The following is a 9,965-nucleotide window of genomic DNA, read 5'->3' as shown; positions in this document are numbered from 1 at the left end:
AGTGTGATGGTTAATTAGCTACACTACCCCATTATTAATGGAAAGAAATTAAATTATTATATTTAAAAATATACAAACTCATTTAATTGATATATCTTCTCCAATGTTCCATGATTATTCTACAGCATCGATGTAAAATTTAGATAATTTGAAGCGTTGAATGTAAAATAAAGGACATATAATGTTTTCAATGGACTTTTCACAAATAAAACTGTTTGCATAATATTAAAACTCTTTTGCATGTCTGAGCACCCTTGAGTATTACAAAATTACCAAAATAGAGTTTTATTTCTCTCTCTTCCTCTAATCCTGTCTTCTCCATTATTTTATTTTTGAAAGGATTGACCACTAGACATTAGATTAATTTAGGGTATCACCAAAAACAATTTTACAAGTTTTAGAGGAGAAGAAATCATCCTCGATACATCGACAAAGGTAGTTAAGCCAATTTTGTCTAGATGAGCAGTTTATTACACGATCTGGGTTGACAAATGACCTCAAAAACAGCAAAAGAACAGGATAGGCTTAGAGTTGCATGTAGAAGATGACGCCGATATCTCTCGCTAAGATTTTCTTCGCCGTGATTGGTGTCTGAAATTCTGTTTGGTTAGAGAGACAAGATGTCATACACAATATATAGACAATGTGTCAGACAACTTGCTTAACACAGATCATGGATAATCAACAAGAAGTGCGATAAATAAAAGACACACAATATGGTTACCCAGTTCGGTGTAATGTCACCTACGTCTGGGGGCTCACAGCCAGAGGAAAGGAATTCACTATCACGTAGTCAATAGTACAAGCAAAGTCTTATATGATTACAACAACAAATCAAAGCTCTAGAAACTATTACCACTAGTGAATACCAAGTGCAGGGACTCTCCCTAAATTTGAGACCCCTCTCAATTCCACTCTTCAAGCACACGCATATGCTTGGACGACTTCAATCTTCAACGGTCGTGAATCTTCAATCAGGTAAGCACAGAACCCAAATCACTCAAACACTCAATCTTCTTGAATATTATTTGATGAATGACACCTCTCAAAACAATCCAACTACTTTCCCAATCCGCCAATCTTGCATGTCCAGGAACCCTAATTGTTATGTCAACAGCGTCAAGGCTGCTAAGGGTGGAGCACTTGGCTTTTATAGCAGTCATACAACTCTGGAAGTGAATCTAGGGTTTCCTTACCCATACTCGCAAGAATATCACTCAATAAAGTCACCAGCGAGGCAATTTGGCAAAATCGGAAACTTGTCAAAATAACAGACTGCGCACAATAGGGAAGATGTCTTAACAGAAGCTGGAACATGATGACCGACAACTTTCCTCACAACTTGCGCTAAAAAATAAAGCCAACTTATGACGTAGCAACAATCTTCCCCTTTGCCCGTTTTTTAGGCAAGCACTTCCGGAGCAGTTATCAACCATGCGTCATGACCAGAAAAGAGCGTCAAAATAAATGACCTCATACCAAAATAAATGGCCCTTATGACGCCTCTCCCCCTGATTGCCTTAAAAGCAAGATAGTGGGAGGAAAAAAAATGAACACAGAGAAGAGAACTGAAAGCAACAGAGAACATCCACATCACAATCTGAACATAAACATAGTCTGAATAAGTACATACCAGAGTAGTAGAGAAAGCTGAAGACTAAAGGTAGTCAGAGTGTTTAAGCCAAAACACACATCAAAAGAGAATAAAAACCATAGTACGAGAGATTACAGACCACAAATAAAACAGACTAGATGGCAGGATTCTAGGTAGATTCAACATTACCTTGATCTTCAGAGCTCTTAGAGTCACTGACATCATCATCCTCTATGTCTTCATCGTTACCATTGACAGCTGGACTCCCAGCCTGGCATGGCTGAGAGGAGGAGGCACCATCTGAGGTAAGAGAATGAGTCATTGCCTTGATAAGCCGTTCACATACGGCCTTCCTTCGAGAGGAAGTCTCGATGATTTCCTTGAGGGCAGCAACTACTTCATAAAGCCCCTTGAGAATGTTACTCTAAAGTTTTTCTGAAAGGGGAGAAACCTTTAGAGTACTGCCAGAAGCGACAGATGTCGTGACAGAAGGCATGACAAGATCTCTGACATATTTTTCCTCAAATAACTTGTGACTGAAGGAGAGTTCACTAGGAGGTTTTCCAGCTATGTCATCGGCCCTAAGCAAGTCTCTCTTTTGAGCCAACATCATTCCAGATATAAGTGAGGGAAAGCCAATTGGGAGCTTCACAGCATAGGACTTAGCATGCTTGACCAAGTGACTAAAAACAAATTCTCCAAAATCAAAGGCAGCACGCATACCTATCTGGTAAATGAGGCATGCTAGGTCAGCCTTGATGCTTGAACCATGAGAGGAGGGAACCCAGTTAGCAACCCCTATCCTGTACAGAACAGAATATTTTGACGAGAGATCAGAAGAAGGGAGAGATCCCTTAGTAGGCCACGTCTTCTTCTCATTGTTGGAAAGCTCTTTGGCAATAACATCCATGAAGGGAATGCGATCGACGTTGATAATTCTTTCTCGTCCCAAGTAATCATTGATCGCAGAGGAGGAGACACCAAAATAGTGACCACGAACAAAGACTTTACCAAACTCTGGGTGATGTGGCTGGTCGATTGCAACAGATAGATTAACAATGAACTCTTTCACCAGGTTGGGAAAATATGGGCCGATCCCAGAAACAGTCTTGATGAGTTGGGCATCGTGCAAGAGTTCCATGATGACATCAATTTTTAGAGCTTCCTTAGATAGTTCCTTCTCAGGAAACACGGTTCTGTGATACACATACCTCCATTTTCTGACACGATCTTCCTCATGGAAAGAGATATTATCCAGAGGATCAGGGGGAACAACTTTTGAAATTTTTTGACACCTAACTGATTTCCTGGAAGCAATGGAAAATCTCTCTAGATAAGCAGGTTCTTCCTCTTCATCCTTCATATCTCTCAAAATTACAAGGACATCCTGCTCAACAGGTTTCACTTTTAACTTATTCTTATTTAAACCCATGTTCACAAGTTTCTTCTTCTTCTTCTTTTCTGGAACTATGACATCTGGCATGGTTGCCTCAAGACTTTTTCTTTTCCTCTTCTTTTTCTCTGACAGAAGAGTAGCAATGCATACATCATCATCATTTGCAACTTTCTCCTTCAAAGAGGCAATGACAGCCTCTTCAACAGCCTATCTCTTCTCAGCACTTTCCTCATGCTCAGGAGCAGAGGATGTCGGGGCATTCTTCTCAACATCTAGACCTAACCCAAGAATTCCCTCAATCACATCTTCGTGCGGGGAATCTTGATTATCACGAGGAGACTCCAGATGATCGTTGTCCCCAGGAATCTTTTCGACAGCAGCAGTATGAGCAAGAGGTTCAGAATTACCTTAGACCAATTTGTGGGGGCTTTCGAGAGGAGAGATGCTGGTGTGGGTTTCTTCCTTGATGACATTCTGAGCATCTTCTTCTTCTTCTTCAGAGGAACTACTAGAACTAACGTCCTTGGTGATGTCGGTAATTGGCAGAGCGGCGTTCTTCATCTGAGCCTCCCTTTACCCGAACACCGTGCCTGTTATTCTCAGGCTTAAACCCTTTTTCCTTGACAATTTTCGCCTTCATATTTGTTTTATCTTTTTTGTTCGACCAAGTTGTACTGATCCCACTCCTTGTTCCAACAATTCTAAGGAAATCTTAGATGAGACGGTTATACAAGAAAGAATTTTGAAAGCGAAATATAAAGAATTTTGGGAATGGATTTTCAAAAAGATCTCAAAATAAGTAACTTCCCTAACTTCCTTGAAAACCAAACCGTCTGCATGTTGAGGAAGCTGGCAAAAAACAAAAAGGCGTCATGATATGAAATGAACCTTGGTCCAGCTCCAGCCCAAACACTTGATAAGTGGCATTTTAGCCTGGTAAATAAGTCAAATGGGTCAACCAGACAGAAGGGCCAATGAATATACACTTATGTAGAAAACAGTAGCATAAAACAGAGATAAATTTTCAATAAGGAGAGGAAACTCACTAATAATCAGCTCTCCAAATCTCTGTAATTGCTATTGGTCGATAACGCATAATCCCAGGGAGGATCTGAGATTTTCAAATCGGCTTGCATCCAAGGCTTTGGTAAAGATGTCTGCAAGTTGTTTCTCAGTGTGGATATATTCAAGTTTGATCTTCTTATCTTCCACAAGATCCCGAATAAAGTGGTGCTTGATTTCAATGTGCTTTGTCTTACTATGTTGGACCGGATTTTTTGAAATATTAATGGCACTGATGTTTTCGCAGAACAGTGTCATGACATCTTGATCGACATCATATTCATCAAGCATCTGTTTCATCTATAGTAACTGAGTACAACTGCTTCCAGCAGCAATATATTCAGACTCAGTTATGGACAGGGAAATGCAGTTTTGCTTCTTACTAAACCAGGAAATGAGGTTATTTCCCAGATAGAAACATCCACCAAATGTACTTTTTCTATCAACGGTGCTACCTGCCCAGTCAGCATCACAATATCATACAAGAGTAGAAGAGGTATCAAAAGTGTATAGAAGACCAAAGTCAGTAGTTCCCGAAACGTACCTCACAATACGCTTCACTTAAGTCAGATGACTACCATTGGGATTAGCCTGGTAGCGAGCACAAACCCCAACAGAATAGGCTACATCAGGACGACTGGCAGTAAGGTAGAGAAGACTACCAATGATGCTTCTGTAAAGACTTTGATCAATAGATTCACTAAGCTCATCCTTAGTGAGTTTAACATGAGTAGCGGCGGGGGTTCGCTTATGAGATGACTTTTCCAAACCAAACTTCTTCACAATATTTTTAGCAAATTTACTTTGAGAGATGAAAATACCATCATCCATTTGTTGGATCTGTAAACCTAAGAAAAAGTTAAACTCACCAACCATGCTCATTTCGAATTCAGATTGCATTTGTCGCACAAAAAATTTCACCATCTTGTCTGACATTCCTCCAAAGACAGTGTCATCAACATAGATTTGAGCAACCATGAGGTTTCGTTCCTCATTCTTTATGAACAAGGTTTTATCAACTCCACCTCTGGTATAACATTTGTCGCACAAAAAAGTTCACCATCTTGTCTGACATTCCTCCAAAGACAGTGTCATCAACATAGATTCGAGCAACCATGAGGTTTCGTTCCTCATTCTTTATGAACAAGGTTTTATCAACTCCACATCTGGTATAACCATTCTGCACAAGAAATTGAGTTAGTCTTTCATACCATGCCCATGGTGCCTGTTGGGATCTGCAAAACCTTTAGGCTAGGCAACATAGACCTCTTCGTTCAAGTACCGATTGAGGAAAACACTTTTAACATCCATGTGGAAGAGTTTGAAGTGGAGATGACAAGAGATGCCAAGTAAGAGTCTAATGGCTTCAAGACGAGCAATAGGTGCAAAGGTTTCATCCAAATTCATACCTTCCACCTGTGTATAACCTTGTGCCACAAGTCTAGCTCTGTTTTGAGTTATATTGCCATGCTCATCAGATTTATTTTTCAAAATTACTTAGTTCCAATAACATTAACATTATCTGGTTTAGGAACTAACTCCCAGACTTCATTTCTTTCAAACTGAACAAGTTATTCTTGGATATCACTGATCCAGTATTCATCATCAATTGCCTCATTGACATTTTTAGGTTCAATTTTAGAAACAAAGCAGAGATTACCAATCATATCTCGGGAGTTTACTGGAGCTTTTGGGCGAGTGCGCATACCATCTCCAATATCACCAATCACCTCCTCAACATGATGATTTTTCTGAACTCTCCTGGAGAGGACTCTTCTTTCCGGTGAAGATTCTGTTTCCTCAGGAGAAGGCTCTTCATCGGGCACAATGTCATCGACTTTGTTGCCAACATTTGTCCTGACATCTGTGCTACTAGGAAAAACTTCATCCTCATCATCATCACTTTTGGAATCATCAAAATTTTCATTAACAACCACATTTATAGATTCCATCATAGACTTAGTGCGTTTATTGAAAACACGATAGGCATGACTGTTTCTGGAATATCCGAGAAAGACACCTTCATCACTTTTGGGATCAAACTTTCGGCGAGGATCCCGATCAGCAAGGATGTAACACACCGAGCCAAAGACATGGAAGTACTTGACATTTGGCTTTCTCCCTCTCATAATGAGTGACAGTAGTACCTGAACGAATTGTAACTCTGTTATGAAAATGGCTGACCGTATTGAGAGCTTCAGCCCAGAAGTGAAGAGGAATGTCTTTGGCACGCATCATCACTCAAGCCATTTCCTGAAGAGTGCGATTCTTCCTCTCAACAATCCCATTTTTCTATGGGGTGATGGGGGCAGAAAATTCATAAGCTATTCCTTCTGCAATACAAAAGTTAGAAAAACTCATGTTTTCAAATTCTCTCCCATGGTCACTTAAGATTCTGACCACTTTGCATATGCTTTCTCCCTTTTCTCTTTGCACTTGCTTGCATAAAGCTTCAAACACAACAAAAGTGTCAGATTTCTCACGAATAAAATCAACCCAAGTAAACCTGAAGAAGTCATCGACACACACAAACACGTATCTCTTTCCGCAAAGGCTCTCTACCTGCATCGGCCCCATCAAGTCCATGTGTAGAAGTCCTAAAACCCGTGAGGTAGTAAGATGTTGAACCATCTTGTGCGACTTCTTAACTTGTTTTCCAACTTGACAATCACCACAGATTTTTCCTTCAACAATTTTTAGCTCAGGAAGACCGACTATAGCTTTCTCAGAGACAATCTTATGCATGCTTATGATGTTCAGATGGTCGGGTTTTTGATGCCATAGCTCAGCTTCATCAGTCTTGGACAGGAGATACTTGGTGATTTGAGAGTTTTTGACCAGAGTCCACATGTAACAGTTGTCTTGAGACCTGGTTCCTTTCATAAGCTCATCATGTTCCTCATTTATCACAAAATACTCATCACACTATCAGAAATTTGGCCTCTAACTACTGCCGAACGCTGTAGTCATTTTAAATCCACTACAGTTTACTGACTGTCATCTATTGCACTGGAGTCTTATCTCTTTGATTATGACTCCAGTGTTTGGCCGTAGTGTATCTGTTTTATAAGACTGTAGTTAAAATATATAACTACATTGTTTAGATGTAGTCTTACTAGTGGCATCTATAATTACTACAACGTTATGCTGTAGTTATATAGAACTCAATTACATAAGATAAAAAAAAACTACAGTTTTAACAAGTAGTCTTAATTGAGTCAATTAGACGACTACGACGTTTTTGTGGCATCTATTGCACTGGAGTCTTATCTTTTTGCCTATGACTCCAGTGTTTTCTGTTGAAGACTACATTTTTATAATGTAGTTGTTCAAATTTTAAGTCAATAAACACTACATGCTTTAAAGAGTAGTTATAATTAATTGAGTTGGACAGACTACGGCGTTTTTGTGGCATCTATTACACTGGAGTCTTATCTCTTTGCCTATAACTCCATTCTTTTCTGTTGAAGACTACATTGTTTAGCTGTAGTTTATATTTATGAAATTATATTTTTACAATATAGACTACATCTTATTTCTGTAGAGCATTTTTTTAATAAAAATATATATTTAAATACATTTATAATATATAAATATCCAATAAAACACATAATAATAATATCCAAAAATCTCATATTTCATTCAATCAATAATAAATATCATTTACATAAATATGGCATTACAAGTTTTTGGAATATAAGAAATACACCCAAAATTAGTAATGGAAAGTGAACTCCATCTTGGTAATCTAAAGACTTAACAGCTAACCTTATCTCCTTCTTTCTTTTTCCACTTTGCAATATTTCCTTGATTCTGCAGAACATATATCGATAGACTTAATTGGAGAAAATATTGCCTACAACTTAATGACTTGATGTGAATCTGCACTAGCAATCAACTTCCTAAATCTTTTATTATTGGAGAAAATATTGCCTACAACTTAATTGGAAAAGGCTAATACTTATATCTACTCTGAGAAAATGAGACCCTTATATCTGCGGCTGTTTAAAAACTGAGTTGATAGGAATAAGATAATATTATTACTTATCAGATTAGCGATACCTGAAGTTGAGTAGGACTTGACACCAATCCATGGCTGAAAATTAAGACAAGGTCAGAGAACAAAATTTGCGCATGAATGATCTTGAAACTATATATGATTTAACATACTAACCTTGTAATCTGGAATTTTATCATGAACTCTACCAAGTATAGGCAAAGATGAGGGCCTGAAAATATATCCATTAATAAACTTCTAAAAGATGCGAGACAATGAGAAGGAAAAAAATAAAGTACACAAGCTGCATTAGTAAAGATGTTGGGCTACACTACTGGGAGCTTATATGGGTTCCATCGTATATGTTTTCACCGGCACCTATGTGTGCATAAAAAAATTCTGGAAAGTAAAATCAAGATGGCAAGAGATCATCAGACAAACACATTAAGCATTCACCACTACAATGCAATACACAAGGAGCAAATACATTTTCAAAACAATTTATCACTTACGCCCTTACGCTATGATAAGAAACGCTACCTGAATAATGCCGGCATGGTCACATCTCTTCGGGGATTTTGAGTCGCTCTACAACAAAGTTCAATATATGTTTAAGATGATTAAAAAAAAACCATATTCTCAAGTTGTGTTTGGAAACTGAAGACATATCATACCTCTGCCTCGGACATCTTGACATCATTTTCCTTTGGGGTTGAGTCCTTTGGGGTGGTGATTTTCAGTTCATTTTAAAAAAAAAAGTTACTGCCTGAAAAGAGAAGAGTTCTCTACTTCAATTCCTTGTAAAAAAACCAAGATCTGTACATTTATTACACACAAGTATCTAACGTAAGTAAGTTTCAAAAGACGGGTCCTTGTAGTTCCAGACTTTCTCATATTCGTTGATTTTATGAGCCGGTTCGGAAACTCCCGTCGAGACAGCCTTGTTTTCCAAGTGAGATGATTCAGACCGAGCACTCCTTGAACCTGTTTGTTTGTCCCAATTATTCGGACTTGTAAGTTATCACAGAACATAGCACTCCTTGACTGAGAAAGTAAAAGAAACAAACCTCGTTTTTTATCATCTGCTTCCTCTTCTTCGGACTCGAAACTTGGATCCATCTTTGGGTCCGTATGAATTTCTGGAATTTCTTCTAATCTGCGCTGGCGTTCCTCTTCTGACTTTAGAAGTTGCAATTTTTCAACACATTTGATGATCAGACACTATTCTTATTATATACACTAAAGATAGAGTCATTATTACTGTTAAAGTATCCTCAAATAAATTTGATGCTTCTTTGTTGTTGCTGTTATTATTAAGATACAAGAGACAAATAATTACAATAATATTTATAAAAAAAAATAGGAACTAACATCTTTGACCCTGGCAGCTTGAAGATCAAGCTATTGCTTTTTCTTGAACATCACCCTGTAGAGAAGGTTACAATTCTTTCAGAAGAGTCTTGGATTACAATAAAAAAAGAAGTTGGAAAAAATTGAAGACAATACAGCTACCACTCTCAGCCGGTAAATAAGTCTACATTTTATGCTCTTACGCAAACTCTTGCACTCCTCCTGACAATAAGAGGAAAATATTTTGTTATCTTACAACAGTAAAAAGATACACAATCAGACTCACTATCTTACAATCAGTAAAAAGATACAGCAGTAAAATTGACATTGCTTTTGATTATTAATACATACCTTGTGTAAGAAATACGGCGAGAGTTCGTAAACCTGGTTTGTAAAACCAGTCCTAGCCTCCATAATAAGCACCTAGAGATTCGAACAAGATGATAGTTACTTAGTAATTATGTAGTTAAGTACCAAAATACATTTCAGAGTCCAGTTTTGTACTTGACATCGTCGTTCTCGATAAGAGAGCCCAGTTTTGGCGAGCTTTGAAGTGGCTTGTACAA

General features: G+C 38.1%; 1 long non-coding RNA gene across 1 annotated transcript; it reads right to left on the bottom strand.

Moving 5' to 3' along the window:
- Positions 1-7,662: 7,662 nt before the first annotated feature.
- Positions 7,663-9,037, bottom strand: LOC149393311 (uncharacterized). Its single transcript, XR_016299928.1, has 3 exons — positions 8,724-9,037; positions 8,115-8,637; positions 7,663-7,865 (listed from the first exon to the last, which is right to left on the bottom strand). It is a non-coding gene; the product is annotated as an uncharacterized LOC149393311 (long non-coding RNA).
- Between the last annotated feature and the right edge of the window lie 928 nt (positions 9,038-9,965).

Source organism: Urtica dioica, chromosome 6, assembly GCF_054948205.1.
Source record: "Urtica dioica subsp. dioica isolate 48M chromosome 6, U.dioica_male_clone48M_v1_H2, whole genome shotgun sequence".
In the NCBI taxonomy this organism is placed as follows: domain Eukaryota; kingdom Viridiplantae; phylum Streptophyta; class Magnoliopsida; order Rosales; family Urticaceae; genus Urtica; species Urtica dioica.
The sequence above is the reverse complement of the archived record's forward strand: the minus strand, read 5'-3'. Positions and strand labels throughout refer to the sequence as shown.